The sequence below is a fragment of the Melospiza melodia genome, chromosome 5 (assembly GCF_035770615.1).
Source record: "Melospiza melodia melodia isolate bMelMel2 chromosome 5, bMelMel2.pri, whole genome shotgun sequence".
Taxonomy (NCBI): Eukaryota; Metazoa; Chordata; class Aves; order Passeriformes; family Passerellidae; genus Melospiza; species Melospiza melodia.
In genome coordinates this window covers 3251966-3271373 of record NC_086198.1, presented here as the reverse complement: position 1 = coordinate 3271373, position 19408 = coordinate 3251966, and the positions used below count along the sequence as shown (strand labels likewise).

At 38.7% G+C, this 19408-nt stretch overlaps 1 protein-coding gene across 34 annotated transcripts in view; it reads right to left on the bottom strand.

Annotated features, from left to right (window-relative positions):
• The window catches only part of SORBS2 (sorbin and SH3 domain containing 2), a 163308-nt gene that overhangs the window by 126508 nt on the left and 17392 nt on the right, over positions 1–19408 (bottom strand). For 17 of the 34 annotated variants that reach the window (XM_063156023.1, XM_063156032.1, XM_063156035.1 and 14 more), the window contains exons 1-2: positions 18690–18850; positions 55–181 (exon numbers count right to left, since the gene is read on the bottom strand). The gene's annotated coding sequence lies outside the window, so the exon portion shown is untranslated. Of the gene's footprint in view, positions 1–54; positions 182–15332; positions 15442–18272; positions 18363–18689; positions 18851–19408 lie in introns of those variants that run through there. The other 17 variants (XM_063156049.1, XM_063156050.1, XM_063156057.1 and 14 more) reach the window with 5 other exon arrangements.

Here is a 19408-nt window from a genome sequence, read left to right as displayed (position 1 = left end):
TGCAAGTCATAAGGGTGGGAAGAAAGACAAATCCTTAAGAAAAGTATGACTTACCAGACAGACGAGTTTAGCTGTGTCTCAAATGCAGCAGAAGAAAGAAATTTCTGTGTATGTAGACCTTGTGTATTAGCCCTTTATGAAGGTTTCTCTCAAGAAATTAATTTAACTCACATGCAAGAGTCTGCAAAAGAGAAAGAGAAAGAGTCTAAGCTGCTGGCTTTTTTTTTCTAAGAACATTTGAGCTATTTTCAGCAGTAATGGGCTTGCCTACTATCGAAATGAAATTGTACTACAGGACAAGCAGCCTCCCAACCCAAGCTAAAAAAATCAGGAAATCCATAGCAAAAAAAACTTTGATCATTGTCCAATTTCTTATTTAAAGAAACAGAAGAAGCCGGGAACAACCACTGTTGATGAAAAAAACCAAACCAAGCTACTGTTAAAAGGAGATCAGGGACCTTGAAGATTATAACTTTTAGCTTGGACAATGAACCACCATGGATTTTTTTCAATGTGAAGAACACCTGCTGAGTTTGGTTCTCTCTGAAGATATTTTGCCTTCTCTACACAGCATTTCATCTCTGATGGGAGTAATTCTACGTGCATTAACGTCCATCATATCTGACTGGTAAACACATCCAAGGACAGGACAAATCAGTATACCAAGACTGAAGGCAGTAGTTTGTTTCTAGTCTGCATCTCAAGTTTCCAGTTTCAGCAACTGTACCATTCTGGAAGCCTAATGAGCTGAAGCTGCTGGAATTCCATTTTTTTTTGGACCATATCACTGACATGATAAATATTTCCTGTCCTCCTCTGTCATGTTGCAAGCCAATCAACTTACCCTCCCATAATGTAAAAATACTGGAAAACAGAAAGTGTAAACACAAAGTAATGACTCTAAGAAAAGACCCTGAACATCTTCACAGGTACATAAAAGCTAATTACTTTGAAGTTTAAGAAAACACAGATAAACTGAGTCAGTGAAAAATTATCACTGTTTAATTTTTTGCAGCCTCTTCTGGTAGAGGATAAAGGTTCCATCATATCCCTCTCTATAACTTCCCTCTGTACATCTCAGCAATTCTTGGTTTTTCTTTCTCAGAAAAAGTTCTCAAACACCACCACACTGTTAGGTACTGCCACTGAAAAATTTTGTTACTTTTGTTCAAGGAAAAGTTATGAGACTTACAGTTACTTTCACAGCTCAAAACCTAAAACAGGCTGGTGTGGTAAGATTTCAAACTGTTTCAATATCTCCTACATTTCCAGTCACATCTACTTAAGCACAATCATTTGATAACATTTTAGAACACCTTCATTTCTGATTTATTCATGAACAGTAGCTGTTTGGAAGTTATATGGACACATGAAACAGGATGCCAGACACAAGCTATTTATTAAACTGTTAAATGAGTAAAGCGATGCTCATTGTTATAAACAAACATGAAAAGCACATTTTCTCCTGAAGACCTGCATAAAAATCATTAGCTATAGAACACTTAAAACAATAACAAAAAAAGCTGCTAAATGTAAAAATATAGCAAAAATTCCTTCTGTGTTAGCTCAAATGCATCCTTCCCATTTGATCTCAGCTATTCTTAGTGTTACAACAGTTAAAAGAAGCTACAACAAAACCCACAAACTCTAAATATCAACCTGTTAAATTAATCATTATTGCCACTTCATTCCTGATGTCTAGTTTTAAGACCATCATTTTACCACAAAACTAGTCCAGCAAAGATAAAAAGCTCAGTTTAGATTTGACATTCAGGAACAAAGATATTCAAGGACTCCAATAGTTTAAATTTCAGATAATGTGTGAGTTATAGCCAGATTTAGAGCTGTAATGCCAAGTGGAACAAGCAGTATAGTTTGTAAATAAATACAAGACCTGTATCTAGCAGACCACTAGTGTCAGATTCTACATTACCTTGCCATCCATAATTCTTTCATCTGGTGGTTACAAGCTAAATCAATAAATATCCACATGCTGAATACTAATGCTGCACAAGTACAAAACTAGAAGTATGTGTTGAAGTCATTATTAGCAGTATCAGTTTACTACTGACACAATTTAATACTCAACACTTGGCAGCTCAGCATTTCTTCTCAGAGGCATCTTCTCAGAAGACAGATTTACCATTAGCTGAGTCACCATCAGCACTTAACCTATCTTGGTACCTTGTTTCTTCACACACCCTCTGTACTTGTGTAAATAAATGAGTTTACCTATTAGTATTTATAGCATTTACTAAATATGACAAAAGCACTGTTTCAATATACACTAAGGCGCTTTAGCTACTGCACACAAATCAGATCATCTTTATCCACAGGAAACATGAGATGTCAGAAATATCACATATATCATCTAGGTCTCAAAGATAAATGTACATGTATGTTTATTAGTAAAACAAACAAATATGTCACTACTACCAAGACTGTCACCTTATGCTTTTAAGGGACTGACAAAAATCTCTTTCATTTTATGGCTATTAGCAATACTAAAATTAACAACATAATTTCTTTAGTGACCCACTCCAGGGTGATTTAATCAATTTCTAGCACTAAAGAACTCAAACATGACCAAGAAGTGTATAGTTCTGCTGCTGCTGTAGGTACTCGGTGCAAGTCTCCAGGACCTCTGTAGCCAGACACTATAGGACAGACACTACAGAAATTTCCATAAACCAGAGGAAACAATTCTTGATAGGTAAGAGATCCCGAAGGTTGTTCAAAATGCTGAAAGACAAAATTTGTATACCTGCTTCACTGCACGGATTCACATAAAGGAAATCTTGATTTTTCTAAGCCTAGCCTTTCAAACACAGTAGAGTCACTGAAGCCACTGCTCAGCTTCATATGGAAGGGCTGAAGGAGAATAATCCTTTTGAGAAGTGTCCCTGCACATTTCAAGGTATGCAGGTGAACACTGCACAGCCAGGTGTAATGACTCCTTTTCCTTGTATTATTCTATACATGATTCTATTAATATACTTTAGGATTACTGGAATACCTTTGAGTAGTATGACAGTATGTCTAAATGAATTGCATGTTGCCTGCCTCAGGAAGAAGAGAGGAGTATGGATACAATTTCTTTCATTTGTTTTTTTTATTTCCAGAGAAAATTTGAATTTCATCTGAACTATGACAGGTAACATAAAATGAATTTAATATTAGAGAATGGAAGCAAAATGGATGTAACTCTGTTTTCAGAAGTCTCCCTTGAGAGTGTTCATTTGTAGAACTGATCATCTCAATCTCTGAAATGGGTATTTTTTAGAGTGCAGGAAAAAAAGAAATCTACAGAAGGAAAGCTATGGATCACATGCTTTGTCCTGCACTTCACCTAGTCTCAAAAGTGTTTTAGACATACAGGAACTTGAAGGATCTTACAAATAAGACTTTTTTTTCAATGTCTCGTGTGTTTTCAGTAGCCTCCACTGCTGAAAAGCAATGGAGCTATGAAGAAGGGTGGCCATGCTCCTGGACAGGATGGAATACCTTGCTATACATAGGTCATATACAACATTATTTGAGGTTAATCCTGCATAACGTAACATAAGTAAAAATGCACGAATATGTGTTAACTGAACTTAGTGCCAGGGATGCCTATACTCAAACAAGCATCAAAGCAGCTTTCTGAATTTGTCACAGAAGTGTTCTACACGTAATTCATGCATTTGAAAGACAGGGATCAAGATAGCAAGTAGAAAGATTCAGATTCTCACGTTATTACCACGAACTGGTCTGCAAAATGGCATATGGTTCAGGAAGCATTGACTCTGCTGTTGTTCTGCAGAACAGCAGACCTGCATTCTCTTTAAGAGACCAAGTATCTTTAGCTGTCTCATTTTTTTGACTTTAGATTTATGTTAGACTGAAACCTCTAGCCATTTTTTGTAAGTCATTTTACAGTTATAATAAGCAGCTATGTTATAATTTTAATATGTTTAATAACACAGAATCCACTAAAATTATTATTATACCTTTAAATCAGCACCAAATAACTACATTAAAACATAAGGATACTCTCAAGTTTGAAGAGAAATCACAGGCATCTGACACCCTCCAGCTACTGAAAGCACATTATCTAAATATTTAAATGCTCTTAGTCACCTGTTAGAACCAATTCCAATACTTTAGTCAGTTCCATATAACTGGTTGTAAACCATGTAACTGCTCTCATAATGATGAGAAATGGGAAAAATTACTACAGCCACTACAGCTATCATTCTGAAACTGGACCAACAGGATAATATGCCTGCCTACTTAGTTAGTAAAACTAACTTCCTCTGTTCAAAGAGCAAACAGTTAAAACTGAACAGGAAAATAAATATGAGAAGGCCTTTTCAGGAAATGGGGAACAGAAGCTTATTGTTAATCTCACTCTTAATATACATAGCTAGGCCATTGTTTCAAGAACTTGGTACAAAGTTATTTGTCCTTCAGGTCTGTTTTCTGCTAGACTGTGCTTAACTCTTGCGTGAGACTGTGGCTGCTTTTTGGAAGGCTGCTGGGGCATTACAGAGTGGAGTTTTCCTAAAGGCCTAAACCTCAGAAACGTAAACAAGCTAGGACTCTCAATCTGTGATTTACCGATTTACCAACGCAAGTAACAGGGTCTTTTGAGCCCAAAAAAAAGGGGCAATTCTTAAAATACCCATTTTATATATATATACACATATACATACATACATACATACATACATATATATATATATATACACACACCCAAATTTCTAAGCATCTGTATATCTTTGAACAGTTAGCTAAAATTCTCCTCCTGAACCAAGCAAGCAAAGCCTTGCCTTAATGAAACGACTTTGGTGACAGCTGTCCCGTGCAACCTTGTGTTTTACCAATCTTAAATCAGAGGCACAAATATCCAAAAGATGTTCTCAGGTTTTTTCCACTCTTTAGCAAAACCATGGAAGATGATGTTATGCCACCATGTTATTTTTAAAACCACTGTAATGATGGACATTAGAACATCTGCCACGGATATGGAAAACCTGGATTAAACTTCCAGAAGGATTTGTAGTCACATCTCCCACTTCCGTGACACAATCCCAAGCGTCATGCTATTGTCTGGTCTTGTGAGGACATTGGTCCTATTTCACAGAGTAATCACATACTTCATGTGGCTCACAGAGCAAGAACTGTGAGTCATAAGCTTAAAAAAGGAAAAACTTACCTAGGAGAAAGGAAAGTCTGAGCAACTGTTATTCTGAAATATTTACAGGCGAGCAATATACTCTGAAACATTCACACCTTCCCAGAGTTATCTGTGGATAAAACTGTGCTCACTTCTCAAGGGAGAGCTGCCACCACCAGGCTCTGGGGCCATGATCCTGTGTGCAGCTGGCACTCTCAAGCTGCTGGTCCATGTAAGGAAAAAAGAAATCTGCAGAAGTAACACAAGTCCCAAATCCTTCCTTCCGCTTCACAAAGACTTATGTTCCAGAGCACAAGGCCTAACACCATTCTGCTTTTTCTTAAACCACCAGATTATGGCCAGGTCAGCTTTACACCTCCACACTCTGTACTGAGCTTCTATTCCAATTACCATGGCTAAATCCACAAAGGAATTTAGGTTTCTCCATAATTAACACAATGGTTTTCTGCCAATTTGCTTAGCTGCCAGGCTAGTAATGAAAAAAAAAGGGACCTATATGAAAAACAGTCCTTATTTTTACCAATTAAGTAATTTTAATGTTTTCTGCTACTCACAGCATAGAAGGTAGGAAACAGTTGAGCTGCTGCAGCAGAAGCTTTCAGGCACTGAACCCTAGCATGAGCATTTTCCACCTTAAATGAGTACAAAACCTCTCACTACAAGGCAAACAGTGTAGAGAACCATCTTTCCATCAGTGGTCCTTTAGTCAGTTTATTCATTTTACTACTATGATCCACCAACTGAAAACACACCCTAATGAGAGACTTCTTCAGCATTTTAGAATACAAAGTAATACTACCAGAGTCTAGTATTTTTATGATATCTCTTTCTTTTTCCCCCCATTAGTCAGATTTCAAAGGCAATATTTGGTTTTCAGCGACCCAACGTTTGTATTTATGTTTCCTACCTCTAATGGCAATACAATATTGACATAATAGAAACAGCTGAAGTCAGACAAAGCTCACCAAGACACAATTGCTTTGGCAAACTCTTTGCTGCTCACAGTTTCATATGCTCATGACAACTATCAGTCCCTCAGGCTGCAAAGAAGGCAGCTGTTTCAAAAGCTCAGGTACACGACACCAGCAGACTGAAGCTGCTTGCAGCTACACTGCCTCCACCTGTGTCCACCTTCATGCTGCTTATCAGCAAGAAAGGTGCTGCCAAAATGCTCCTGCTCCTTACAAAATATCTCCTTTCTGCAGTATGATGTAGCACACAACAGGAAGCTCCTCAAACAGAAAACTGACCCCTTCCTGTTCAAATCTTTGTTCCTGAAGATCATAATGTACCCAAAGATTGACAAATCCTCATACAGTAGCTTGGAGGGAAAGGAACTCCAGGAAAGGTTTCCAGGAAGTTTTACAGCTCCCAAAGGTGAAGTTAAAGCACGAAACCAACACCTGCCAGTGGGAATGGCTCAGGAAACCAGTGCTGAGCTTGTGTTTGTTTTGTTTTCTTGTTAACAGAGGCACATGATAATGGAGTCATCTGTCATGCATTGCTTCAGCTACGTGAAAATGAGAGCTCTTTCACAGTTTTTGTTTGCTGTTTGTGTTCTTTACAGGAGTATTAATTGCAGAACAGGCTATTAGTTTGAAACATTTGTTTGAACTATATTAATGCTTTTCCTAGCTCAGGAAAGTCAATTTGATGTTTGCTGTACTCAAGGCAATGCAGGACGTTACAGTTGTGCTGCCAGTTAATTGCTCTGTACTGAATTATCTCTAGGTCGGAACTAATTTTTCAGCTAACAGAATTTGACCCTCATTTAAGTGACAAATAACAGAGACAAGAAGAGCATAGTCACCATGGGTGACATTACTTTATGGATTTTTAGAAACTTCTTCATTCTTCTCCACCAGTTAGCTTCCACCGCTGATCAGTGAACACCAGTAATAAAGAATTCAAAACTGCAGCCATATTTTCCACTGCAAACTTTCTCCCCGAATGGAAAAAATCTTCCACTAGGAAGGCAGTCTACAGACACAACTCTAAAACAAGACTTCTTTGCTATCTCTGTTTTCAGTAGCCAGTATGACTACACATTTTATGAGATGCACTGTATACTCCTTAGGAAAATTAGGCCATTAATGAGACCCCAATTCAAATGACAAAGGCCAGTGCCACCCAGGAAGGTGGAGAGAAAAGTTCCTTAAAAATATTCTTAAACAGCAATGAACTGAAAGCTGGAACAACATGATGTACATATTTTGCACATTGGGTGGAGGAAGCAGCACCTGTCATAGCATAAATCTAAGGTGGCTGAAGTTGCACAAAAGGAGGTTGGGAGAGGGGTTCTGAAGACAGGTGAGAACTGGAAGCCAAAGGTAACATAATCTGAAGTATATGTCCTATTTTGTAACCATGAAGTTTTACACCTATTAGGTAGTTTCCTCTCTTTGAAAAATAAATACTTGGAAAGGTGGATTTCCCTTCCTAGAAATTGTTTACTTCCTAAGAACTTTTTAACATCCTCTGTTTTTCAAATTCCTCTGCCTATTAGTAATAACAGCCCAAAAGACCCTTCTTTCCCCTCAAGGCTGTTCATCAGCTTGATGAAATGACTGTTCAAATCAGAAAATTTTATTTTTAACCCTTAAACAATGATCACTACAAGCAGCAATAAAGTTGTGCACATTTGCACTTAAAAAACGTGAAGGATGAAGTCAGTGACTTGTGGTATTCTCTGCTTCTAAAATGGCTTGAAAACTTAACCTAAATGGAAAAACAAAATTGAGAAGTTGAAAGATAAATTTTATCTACAAAATTTATACAGAATAGCTAATCACACAGTTTTCTATCTTACCTCCCAAAAGAGATGGTAGAGATAAAATAGTTGTCAAATTACAGCCTTGTATGTAAAGGCATCAAAAGTAGACAGCAGACATATCTCAGCAGAAGTTTAATAATTATGTGTTTAGTGTCCAAAAACACATTAAAATGCTTGCATTCTGTTTGCCCTACCTTCTGCTTTGAACTCATTGACTTAAAATTAAAGCTCAGGCACATTTGATTCCTGCAGCAATTAAACAAATTGCTCATAAGGAGAAACAAATTTCTCATAAGGAGAAAAGCATTTGATGATATTTTTTGTCAGCCTTTACATTCTGATCAGCAAGGTGAAAAAAAATCACATGTGATTGACAGTTATCTGAAGACTAGAGTTTGAAACCAGAGGGCAACAACAGAGGGAGGAAATCACTAATAGTTTTACATAGTGTCTGTACAGCTTTTGGTTATTTATAACAAAATCAGCTTATGATAGATGGGTGGCATGAACTAGAAACACGTGAGTTAAGATCAAAGTCTAAACTGTCCAGAAGTTGAGCAGTTCAAGTCATGTTAACAGTGCTTTCAAAAAGAAAAATAGCATTGAAACATAAAAAAAAAAAAAAAATCAAATCTCTATGCTAACTTTTATGTGATCCACACCGAAAGAAGTCAACACACAAAATCTTTTTATGATGCAGCATTGAAACATTGCTGCCTTTGAAATGACAACACAAAGACATCTCTATTTCCTGATTCCTCCTCCTCATGAAGCTAGTGACCGCTTAGCCTGGTTTTGATAGTGACATTTCAAAATCACAGGTGTGTCTGATACAGACAGCACAGGAAGTTTAAGATGAAAAAATAGCACAATTGCACTGACCTTAGTTTGAAAATCCAGTTAGCATTTGCAGGATTCCAAGTTGAAATGCACCATTTGAACATAACTTCTGATGTTCATCAAGAGGCAGGACTATTTATCTAACAGAACATGCCCAAAATATAGTAAAATTTGTGTATATAAACATGTGAAGCTATTTCCAGTAATAAATACACTGTAAATAAGGTTAATAGATTCATTCAAGATTGTGCCAAACTTTTCAGCCCAGATCTCACTAATGATAGTAAGACTTAAATACTAATGTAAGTAATGACAATCAGAAAATCATTATATCAAGGTACACAAATAAACACAAATTCAACACTTCTTTTCATCTTTTAGCTAAATCTTTCCAGCATTCCTCAAAAGAAATTTACAGGCACTTTGGGCTGAACCTAAAGCTACAATAGCAAAAAGCTGGACGATAAGGCCTTTCCAATGGTATTTTAAAAGTACACATTTACTGTAACTACTTTTAATTAATTCAGGGAGGATTCCTACCATTGCATTCAAAGAGAGAAAACATCAATAAGAGCTTTCAAAAATACCAAAGTCTATAATATCATTTGTAAGTGTCATTTTGCTAAATTCCTCTCTGCCCTCTTCCAACAAACCTTTAAATGAATTCTGAGTTCCTTGTTTAGAAAATGTCTTGGTAAAGAAAACACCCATGTTTAAAATAAGTCACAGAAGAACAACTGCCTTGAAGTCATGCCCTTGCTTTTAAAAATATTATTCAGATCGGATTCCTACAAGGCCAAACTTGAATCATCATTTCAGCACTTAACAGTTTAAGATACTAATTTAGGATTATGAGAAACAGCAAGTCAGATTTCACAGTTTTGCAAACACAATGGTAAGAGTTCTACAATTGTTTATTGTACCCACCAAAAAGAGTAGACACCTCAGAGTATAGTTCCAAACCTATCCCTAAAAAAGTGCATTAAAAAATTATCTGCTTCTGGGCAAAGCAAAGCTAAAAATCCTTTTAGTTCTTTAAAAAAGTGCTTAGTAAAAACTATCCACATGTCCTCACCAGAGTAAATAAGTCCAGAATTCAAAAGAAGTGGTTTCTTTTATGAAGATTTAAATTATATATATTATTAGATTGTTTTGACAATTTTAGGTATTGACTGTGAAATTTTCACAGCATTATCTGCAATTAGTTCAGAAAACCCCCCCACTTTTTAATGACCATAAAGAGAGGCTGTTGCTAAACATGCTGGAAGATAAAGTCCATAGAAGTCTAAATACAATATATACAATACTGAAGATGACAGTAGAATTACACAGATTTGACAGGACTACACACAAGAAAGCTTGCAATATAATTATTCTTTCAAGTCATGTTTGAACTCAAGCCGCCTCCAAGCTCCAGCTCAGCTCATCATTTTAAAACCAAGTAACACACTGAGAAATGGACATTTTCTATAAAGACATTTGCAGTCCTAATTCACTTGTGTACAAAGCAAAACACATGAATTAGCCCACCAACATTCTAACTGACTTTGTCCCAGTTAAAACAATTTGGTGCAAAACCAAGGGACAGAAATTAGAGCTCCTTAACACCTGATCTCACCCTCAAAACTGCATTATTCCATTGCTGGTGCAGGACAGCTAGAGAGAATCCCATTTCCATAATGGATAATCACATTTAAAATGTAGACTTCTAATGCTTCATCTAAAGCACTTGTGAAGGGACAGGACTTTTTCATTTGGGTCCGCCAAGAATAAAATACAACATAAAGAAAAAACCCACAGAAGGAGGTCAATTTGTTTTCAAATCTGAAAATTTCAACTGGAGTTACTATGCGTGCAGATGAACACAAAAAAATCAATTTAAAAAACAAACTCTGTAGTTTGCCCTGGCACACTGTGTATGGGCTGGAGATTTGACTAGAATGCAAATATGACTTTTTGGTGGGGTTTTCTTGTGGTTTTTTTTTTTTGTTTGTTTGTTTGTTTTTAATAAAAACACCAAAAAACCCCTGAATGCTCAGGTATGTGAACTCCTCAAGGAAGTGGCTCATGTTTCTCCACACTTGTTTCCCCTTCACTCTGAGTGTGTGTTGTAGCTTTTCCTGAGAGGGCTGATTTCTCCACAGCACTTTTGAAATCTGATTTCTGATTTTGTTTTGGTCCCCCCATGAGGAATGCTATTGTTTAGGCCTCTTGTCAACACACAATTTAACCACAGTATCTGAACCCACGGTTTTAAGTAACATGTGCTGATCTGTGCAAGATGCACCCCATGAGACCCTTCTAATTTTTTTTTCTTTGATGCCACTGTAGCTGTCCCTGCCTCAGAATACAGGGCACATATAGATGGCCCGTTGTCTTGTCACTGCAGCAATTATATGTCTTTTCCCTTTCAAGCACTTTTGTAATTCTCCTCCTGTCTCCTCTTGCAACTTGCAGAAGTCTCTTCACAGTGTCTGCTCAAATTTCCCCACATACATTTCATCCACTCATAGTAGCAGGAATCTTTTATCATAAGAACACTTCCCAAGTTCATCTACAAAGCTACTATTTTCTTCTTCCTCAGACACCCTTTACATTTTCATTTCTGCTGCAGGAAATCAAGAAAAGCACTGGTGTTGTAGTCAAGCAGAGGTCAAAGCCATGTGTTAATAAACCTGCTTTTCAGTTTACCTTTGCATCAAGCCTGCTCCATCTTTCATGTTCAGCACATATTGCAAAGAGAACTTGACCCTGCCATACTTTCTGTAGCTCTTACTGACATGTTTATTTTCATTTGTGTTCTTTATCTAAGCAGTGACTGACTTCAGAGAATTATGTTTAAGATAATTGCACCACTAGATACAACAAAAAACAAATTCACACCTGAATTAATTTAGCACACCCATCTCTGCAATTATTATTGCCTTGCTCATAAGAGAAGAATTTCCTCAAGCTGGAAGGGATCCTCCTACTGCTTTGTATGTATTAATTACAACAGGTGCTGGCTTTCAAACAAATTCTGTAGAGTTTGCAGTCCTGACAGTTAAAAGTGTGTCCTGAATTTGGCCTTTGCTCAAGACCATAAATCAGTCATCTGTGAATCAAATGCCAATGGCAAAAACATGGGGATGTGTAAATCTACAGCTATGCAAATAAGGAATTCAAAACCTCTCTCTTGTACTTGTTTAGAAGCAGAATGATAATCTGCAAGGCTCAGATTACATGATCCGTATCTGTAAAGTGACCCTTATAGAAGAGGTCTCTTAAAAGACTTGAATTTGCCTGATTATCTGCATGTATGTCAAAACAAAGCCTTTGGTTCGGTCTTTATTCTACTGTCAAACCTGTCACCCTTTCGTTTGCTCTCATACAGTAGCACTTCATTTGATTAGCCTCTTTCATATTTTACTTATTCAAAGTAAACCATTTGATTGCATCAATCACACTAAAATAATTATTTCCTTCAGATTCCTAACAAATACAGATTTCTCCGAAAGAAAAACTGCAATTACCATGAATTTGATTATCTGGAGAATGCCACTGCTTAGAGTTTCCTGTTCATTAGAAATTCACTAGAAACTAAATTAAATTAAATTTGTGCTGGCAACTGCTGTCTTCTGTCAGGATTTGCTTATTAAAATGTTTAACTGCATAACTGGCTAGAAGGAGCAGCGTGACGTACCTGATCAATATATGAATTAAATGAAACATAACCAGTGTTTTGCACTGGTACCCCTTTGGGTTGCTATTGCTTGCTTTTCTTTAAAATCTTTACTGTCAGTGGGAAGAAAGAAAACACAAGATTGATGCCTAAATCAGACAATAACTGTGTAAGATTTTAATAAGCACAAAGCACAAAATACACAAAAGTCATGACGTGTATGTTCAAAAGGGAATTATTTCTTGGATAGTTCACCTAGGCCAATCCCTACAATTTAGGATTATCTCAAAGGCTGAAACAGTCTGAAATTCAAAACTCACATGATGTTTACAATCACCAGCTGAAATACCCACAAACTTGGGCCATCTAATCCATTAATCCGCTCCTTATGAAGGTCCATGATGGTTGCTTTATTGGAGACAGCAAAACATCCTGGGCTGGAGATTTATTAAATAACCTTCATGACATACAATATTTTTGTAATTCTCACCAATCAATAATTGCCTCAATTATTTACTCTTCCTTATTTATCATACTCCAGCATACTAGAAAAGCTCTCATACCAACAGATAAGAGAATCTGAAGTTCTCAAATGAACACAAAAATCAGTGAGAAACAGGCATTTAGTGCCTTAAAAATGTCATTTTGCACCTGCTTGATGCCAACATGTCAGATTACATTTATGTTTTTATAAATGTTTATACATATTTATGTTTAAAAATAAAGAAATTTTTTATTTTTAAATAATATATAATTTTTCATTATTAAGAAAAAATGAATATTAAAAGAAAAACACAGTCAAAGCACCCAATTTATCTAACCCATGCTATGTTCTATTGCCTGAATCACTGCTTTTCACTTGTAGTCACTTCAAGCATGAAAATACTGTTCATATGCACAGAGATCCTCTGTAGTAATATGTAATTTCTAGTTCATGCATTTTTCACACATGAGAATTGATCCAGATAATTGAATCTTGGATAGCCTCCCCCACCCCATTATTTTTGCTAAAACTGAACTCTGACAAAGCATTAGTTTTCAGCAAGTTGATCCCAGCGAGAGATATGTGGCTTTATTAAACACCATAGCTCTCAAGGTGCACTGTGGTGATGAAGCTCTGTGCTCAGGCTGTGGTTATTAGGAGTCCTCAGACCCCACGCTGACAAGAACACACTGAGGCTCTCCTGCTCTTGACACAGCCCCTACCCCTTCTAATCACAGACCACACCATCCCACCTAAGCCTCTTAGGAAGGGTCACAGTCACCTCTCAGCCTTGCTGCCTGCTTGAACTGGGATTTCACCTATTGGTGCTGTTCAGAAAAGAAAAAAAAAATCAACCAAAAAAACCAACCAAATAAAAACCCAAACCAAAAAACCCCACAAAAGCAACAATACATTAAGGAATCAGACATGTTTAAGAGTAAACTTTGTGTTTGAAAAAACACAAAGACCCTTCCACCTATTTTGACCTTCAGTCATAACTACTGATTTCTGATTAGCATAACTCATCATCCTACAACTAAATGCAACCCTTAGAAATCAATACATTTTACTATTTTCATAAAAGTCAATGAATCTGATTTTCAGCTGTGAGAACTGCAGTCACTGATTCCATTTCCATTTGGTTTCATCATGCATTCCTGCATATTCTTTAGGGTCCTGAAGAAGCAAAAAAGTAAAGCTGCTATGCTTGTGGATAAATTTAGTTAATAAGCCACTGCTGCTAAACTAAGAATAGCTTTAGGTACCTGACAAACAGTTCAGTTGTACACTGCTTTGATACTTGTACATAAAATGCAAGATGAGTACCCTTAACAGAAGTAAAGCTTTCATCATTCTATCTCTCAGCATTATTTAACAGCTGTTATATGAAAAGGCTAATGAAAAAGCTTGGTGTATAGTTTGATCATAGTAACGATTGAGAGGAAGAATGTTTGTTTTCCTTTTAGTGTGTTTCTCCCACTATTCTCTGCGACTCAGGACCTTCAATATCACCTCTTTAAAAGTGCACTATGTTACTCAGGTTACTTAAGAACACAGAACCACATCTGTGCTATTCAACCCCCTGATGGTGGTTGGTGAGGTTTTTAAGGGTGGATGAGTCAGAACACTATCTGTATTCAGTACAGAAAGACCAAAAAAATCAATCTATTTAGGGAAAGAAGTTAGAAATAACAGAAGAAACGGGTCCGCCTTTGGAATTTCCTACTTCTCAGCAGCATTAGCTATGATGTACCACTGTTATGGAACAATACATCTGAACAGAAAAATACATTACATGCTTCAAAAACACTGAAAGCAAGAGTAGATCTAAAATGTTGTCATCTAGCATGCCTGTACTCCAAGATACATGTTGCCCTTTTAAGTACTTACTTCTCTCCCTTTTCCCTCCCATACATGAACTTTTCCATTACATCAGTGCCTTTGAAAGTCTTTCTAGTTTTTGTTTTAGCTTTTAAATGTTAAGAAGCTCCATAATACCAGAAAGGTCAGCTTTGGTCAAAACACTTTTATGAAAAGACACAAGACTATTTGAATAAAAATGAACACAGAGCATCTATGGCACAGTCTTCTCTCACAGAGGGAGCTACATGCTACATACAGCAGTAAAGAAAGGAAATTCAGACTAGCAAGAGTAACATGCTTAATCCAATAGGAAATAATGACATGAGAAATGACTGGTATCAGAGCAGTAGGACACAATAATAAAGAATACGTTTGTACAATTCTAGTTTACAAACAGGTAGAAAGTGACAATTTTTATTTCTATTTTTGTTCAGACAGCCTCACTGGAGCAGAGGTACTGTTCCAAGGTCACACCTGAGGGAGGCTGTGCACTCCAGACACAACCACATAATTGATGTATTACATTCAATACCTGATCCTTCAGGTGCAGAAGTGACATTCAGCCATTTCACAGTGTAACATCATACAACATATCCAGCTCCATGACTGTGTCTTCCCTGGGCACATCCCTTCTGTATTGCTGCTCACAGGCTGGTCATGTCTGTAAGTACACTGAGGAGAGTCCACAGACTGAGGACAGACAACACATTTCCACACGAGCTCTTATAAGGTTACTGTGCTCTACACACCCCATGACTGGTGGATGCTTATCACTGTTTGTTCAAACCTGATTATTTTAAACAAAGAGCATACGAAATAAGCTGCCACACCACTTCATCCTACCTCCTTCGGTCATCCTGGTCTCTTATTTCTATTACTGCTTGCACCTGCTACTATGACACTGCATTTTAGGATTAATCTGATGGGTTTGCTTTGTTGGTATTCTGTTTAAGAGCTACACATGGACCCAGAGTCACCTTCTAAGGTCATCTGTCTAAAAAACGTTTGAAGCGACTGTAATGTTAAAGCACAACAGCTGATGTTATTTACATCTCTGCTGACCAAGAGAGCCTGACTTTGGATAACCTAGAGGCTTTCCAATAATGCATAATCACCTCTTGATAAAAAACACGGCTCCACTGAAACCTGAAAAACTTCTAGACTTCAACTAGAACTCTACGCTACCATTTCTAATACCAAACTTTGCAATTTGTCCTATGTCATATTATTGTCAAGGTCTTGTAAACCTTTTGTTTATAAATACACTTCAAATCATCATGAAAAGAAAAAATGTCCCTCTCCATGCATGCCCATTTGATTTCTACATCAGTGACCCAATTCTAGGCCCTTAAAACTTACATGATGTGGAATTAGTTTGCACTGGATGCACTCATTACTTGGTTGCTGTTTCTTACCTCTAACTCATTTAAATTCTTCCTCCACATCAGATTCTATTGCAGTACCTCCATGACCACTACTGACAGTCACCGATTTGATTTACAAATAGCTCTGATGGGATCAGATGTTGCCAAAGAGACAGTAAGGAAGCAGAGGGAAGCTGGGAATCGATATGACAAAAATAACAAAAGGAGAAAAGCAGAATGGAAAGAGCACAGAATATTGGTTTAAATAATAATGACTAATAAGATGCATCTATCAGCACCTAATGGGTGCACACTGTTTACTGATTAGTCATTGCTAGTCTTCACTTGTTTTCCTCAAACCATAAATTCTTCATAGTGAGAAGAATCCACAGTGAGAATCAATTCACCTTGAACTACAAGATCCTTTACTTTGTATACTGCTACATCCATGTTTCTTATTGTTGTAACAAAAACTCCCTCTTTGTTAAAGACTTACCAACATCTTAAATACTAGCTCTGCTTGTTTATAATTTTCCTCATAATTACAGACACAATCATAAATATTAATGCTGTGCCACACTGTAAAGGCACTTCCACTTTCTAGATCACAGATGAAGGCACTTCTCCAAACCACTTAGCGTATGACCCCTGCACAGAGGCATAAAGAACTTGGTGTGTGTGCATTCACCAAAAAACAGAATCCTGAAATGGTTCAAAGAGGGAGCTTTTCTCATGGGGAGAACACATAGTAGCTATTCAATTATATACTGCTGTTTCCAAATGCAGTGCCTCACTTGGGGGATAGTTGCTGATCATGCTTGTTCAAATGCCTTTGCAGGATATATACAGAAACAACACTGGAATTTGGCTCCTAGTTACAGAGTGCTGGTTACTAATTTAACTATAAAGATACCAGACCTTGAATTCTTGATTTCATGCCCACTCAACTGTCCAAACAAATGGCTCATCTCAGTGGGACTTAAATCCACATAAATATTAAAGAAGGCTTAAAACCAAAATATCATCTCATTTTCTATAGATGCAAAGTGAATCACAACATTTAGATCAGTTTTCAGAATAATACAATGCATTTCATTGTAAGAGAATTCAGAAATTGTATTAATGCATAAGAATACAGTTGGTAGTTAGGAAAATACTACTTTAAATAGAAACGTTATCTGTCCTGAGGGATTGAGGTTTTATTGACCCAGGTTTAACTACAGCAAATGTGTTGTGATTAATAACTACTCAGAACAATTCATTTTGCAGTGAAAAATCTCCAGCATTAACAAACAGTCCCTATCAAAAGACCTCTCCCATTTCTACTAGTTCCTGGTATACGTCTCGGTGTTTTTATTGTCTGTATCTTCAGTAGATTATCTCAGAATCCCTGGGATTGTTCAATAAAGTTTAACCGTCTTGTGCTATTAATGTGCTGGTACTCCATGTGGAGTGCTCGTTTCCTTCCTTTTATTGAACGCCAAACGGAGGGACACAATGGGTGTGTTGTGCTCTGTCTAGCACGGAACGTGCGATATCTTTAAAAAGGAGGTGTGAGCTGGCTTTAATACCACTGCTCTTAACAGCACAAGCACCACAAACTAATCAACCACAGCACTGGGGCATGCAGTCCATTGAAAGCTGGTGAAAAAGCTGCTTTTTATTATGACCTACATACTGCACAGCAGCAGTTGGACAATTTAAATCTAACGCGGTGGCTGAGCACAATGCATGGAATCTACTAGTGATGAACTCCGTGATGTAAGGCAAACAGGCTCACTTGTTCTATAATATTGTATTTCACCCACGCTATCCTGATAATAAAAAACACAATGACAATCCAAACAAAAATATAATCCTTGCCTTTCAGTAGAATTATCTACTAAAAATTTATCATCTATTGTAAGCATCCTTCTGAATCAGCAACCATACGGAACGACACTAACATCGAAACGTTTAAGGACAACGCGGTGAGATCAATGAATTCAGCAACCACCCTAAAGCAGCCACGGGCCGAAGCCAAGGCACAGACACCGAGAGCAGCCTGTTTCCCGCACGAAGTTGCGCCCGGCTGTGCCCCAGAGCCGCGCCCGCCCGTGCCCAGGTACCTCTCCCGCAGCAGCCGAGGCGCACAGCGCTCCCTTTGTGGCCGGCTCCGGCGGCGGCAGCTCGCCCGGCGGGAGCAGCCCGGGAGCCGCAGCGGCGCCGGGCCGTGCCGTGCCGGGCCGGGCCGAGCCGAGCCGAGCCGCACACCTGCTCCTGGCAGCGCCGCGCCCGGCGCCAGCCGCGCTCCGAGCGGCGACTCCCGGCCCTGGCTCCCGGCTGGGCTGCGAGCGGCGGCTAGCGAGCTGCCGAGACAGCAGCGCGGAGGAGCCCTGCCTTCACAGGACAAGCCCCCGCTCCGCCGCCTGACAGCAGATATGCAGCATTATCGCCCCGCATTCCGCCTCCCCCGAGCGGCGGCGGGAGCGGCAGCCTGTCAAAATGGCAGCTGGCGGGCCCGCTCCGCCGCCCGCATTACTCACTAATATGCCCGCTTCTTCTGCGTCCCCCGACGGGATTGTTGTTTATTCCCCGGTATAGCACAGCAGAATATGTCACATTGTTTCTTTCCCATAAGCAAAATGGCTGGTCCCCTCGGCAGCGCCGCAGAGCGCTCATTGGGCTCCCCCGGCTTGCCGGAGCCATGGCAACAGCCAACAGCGGCCCGGCCCGCCCCGGCGCCCGGCACCGCGCCCGCGGAGCGCCCGCACCGAGCGGGCACCGGCACCGGGCACCGGGCACCGGGCACCGGCCGCGCTCCGAGCCCCCAGCCCGGGCTGCAAAGCACCGCGCCAGCGCGGCCGGGCAAGCGCCGCTCTGCGCCAAAGCGAAGCGCCAAAACTCACAGGGAACTGTGTAAGCACTCGGGGTAAATAATCGTCCTTACCTAGGAAATAGACAGTGGGGATAGCCATTATACAATAGTCAGCTGGTTTTTCAACAGTAAAGCCTAAGTCCCCATTCATTCACAGTAACCTAATCCCTGACATCACAATTCTTAAAGGTTAAAGGTTGCTGCTTGTTATGCAACTTTCAAAGGTTGCACATTGAAATTACCGTGCAATTTTATTCTATTTAGAATAACACGTTGTTTGGGGTTTTTTTCCCTTTCAGTTGGAAGTAGGAAGAAAATGAAATATTTGTGAAGAATTTAAAACTGCTCATAAAAAATTCTGCTCTTCAAGACCTGTCATGAGCATTT